At 51.7% G+C, this 2160-nt stretch overlaps 1 pseudogene; it reads right to left on the reverse strand.

Annotated features, from left to right (window-relative positions):
* Positions 1 to 773: 773 nt before the first annotated feature.
* LOC119874007 lies at positions 774 to 1506 on the reverse strand (annotated as a pseudogene).
* Positions 1507 to 2160: the final 654 nt, after the last annotated feature.

Genomic DNA, 2160 nt, shown 5'->3' on the forward strand with positions numbered 1-2160 from the left:
AAATTCTGTATAATTGTGTTTTGATCCTATGTTTCCTTCAAAATATCCCTTATAAGTATCAGCAATGACCTCCATGTTGCCATATTGTGATTAATCCTTAGTGTTACCTTACTTGACTTGTCAGCTTCATTGGGCAAAGTGATCGCCCTCTCCTACTTAGAACACATTCTTCATTATCTTTCAGAATATCGCTTTCTGTTTATATTTATTTTTTCACTCCTGTCTTTTCAGTTTTTTTTTTTGGGGGGGGGGTTAAATTTTTATTTCAAAAGCTTGGATAGCTTCAATATCCAGGCCGTGGCAAAATCAGGACACGTGTAAAATACCTTACAATACATTAGATCCCCAAAAGGTACCAAAAAAGTACAGTAAAATTAACACTTCCATTAACAGGAAATGTATGACACAAATAATATAAAACTAAAAGGTGAAAAAAAGGTGACACTGGTTTTCTAGGATACAGTTTACTCTTTACAACCAGGGTCCACAGGTGCAGGCTGCAGCGCGGCAGCAGGAAGCAGACCCTCCAATCTGGCTCTGGGAACCCGGGAGTAAAATGAGCCCATGATGCTGCCTACAACTAGAGCTCTGGAAATAGTCAGCAGGAGGTTGATTTCCAGGGGGGAGATTTAAATAAGATGCCCATGGGATAGATGCACATGGGCCAGGCCACAGGAAGTACGCCAAGTTGGATTTGGTACCGAACTGTGTTTGCTCGATACCCAACCAAAGCGTCCCGACGTCCGTTGGGCGTCCTGCTGCACGAAGAAGCCTCAGTATGGCTTGTAGGCGTCGCGGTGGCCGCGGGGCTGCTCTCCCGCCGTGCGGACTACCCCGACTGCGCTTGTAGCCTGCGCTTGTAGCCGGGCCGCGGCCCCGCGGGTGGCCGTCGCCCTGGTTCCCGGTGCCTGGACTCTGGCCTCCGCCGCGCCCCAGCGCCGCCGCCGGGTCCTGGGCTGCGGTTCCCACGGCCCCCAGAGCCGCCCGAGGCTGCGCACAGCCCTCCGCGTGGGCCCCCTGGATTGCACACTTGCTTCCGCTGATGGTACGGGACCTTTTCTCCAGAACCTTCTTCACAGGTCCTTCTTCTTTAAAGGTGACGGAGACAAAACCTCGTCTTTTATTCGACTTTGGATCCTTTGGAAGCTCAATGGCCTCGATCTCCCCAAACTCGCCGAAGTATTCTCTGACCTTCTCCTCAGTGGCTCCGGGATTCAGACCCCCTACAAACGATTTTCTTTACCGGGTCCTTTTCCATGGCCATGGCCTTCTTGGGGTCAGCGACGCGGCCAGGCAGCCTGTGTTCCTTCTGCTCTAGGACCTTCTCCACACTGGCCGCATCTTTGAAGACGATAAACCCAACCCCTCTTGGCCGGCCAGTGTGTGGGTCCGATTTTATGGGACAGTCAACGACCTCCCCAAATTTGGTAAAATGATCCTTTAGGTCCTCTTGGCCGGTATCCCAGCGCATGCCTCCAAGAACATTCTTCCCGCGCCCTCCGCGCCCCCCCGCGACCCCGCGACCCCGCCGCCCCCGCGCCCCCCGCGTCCCCCGCCGCCCCCGCCGCCCCCGCACCCCCCGCCGCCGCCGCCCCGCGCCGCACAGACCCACCGACCCACAAGCCCACTCGGGCCCGGGCGGTGCCGCCGCCTCATTTCAGTTTCTTTTGCTAGTTTTTCTCCATCTTCCCAAATGAGAACTTGGTCCTGGGGCTTCATCTGTTTGGCTTCTTCTCGCGCCCTTGGCGTCTTATTGAGGGTGTCAGTGACTCACCCATGAATACCTACATTCTGAATCTTTCCTGCCTTCTCCCAAACGGCAGATTGGTTATACACCTGCTTAAATGACGTCATCACTTGAATGATTCTAGTGTATGCTGCTTTACTTTCTGTGTCTTTCCCATGCTTCTTTCTTCTTTTGTACTTCTCCTGATGTTAGTAGCACTCATCTAGTTACTTAGATTAAAAAAATTTAAAAAAACTTGGAGGCATTCTTGATTTTTGTCTTTTACATCCCATCTGTTATAGATTCTGTTGGTCCTACCTTCAAAATATACCCGAAATTTGACACTCCTTGCTATTTGGAGTCAAGTCTAAGCCACCATCACCCCTCATCCTGTGGATTACATCCTGCTTTGACAGCTGCCCCTGTGCTTTACT

Source organism: Canis lupus, chromosome 11, assembly GCF_011100685.1.
Source record: "Canis lupus familiaris isolate Mischka breed German Shepherd chromosome 11, alternate assembly UU_Cfam_GSD_1.0, whole genome shotgun sequence".
NCBI classification, from domain to species: Eukaryota; Metazoa; Chordata; class Mammalia; order Carnivora; family Canidae; genus Canis; species Canis lupus.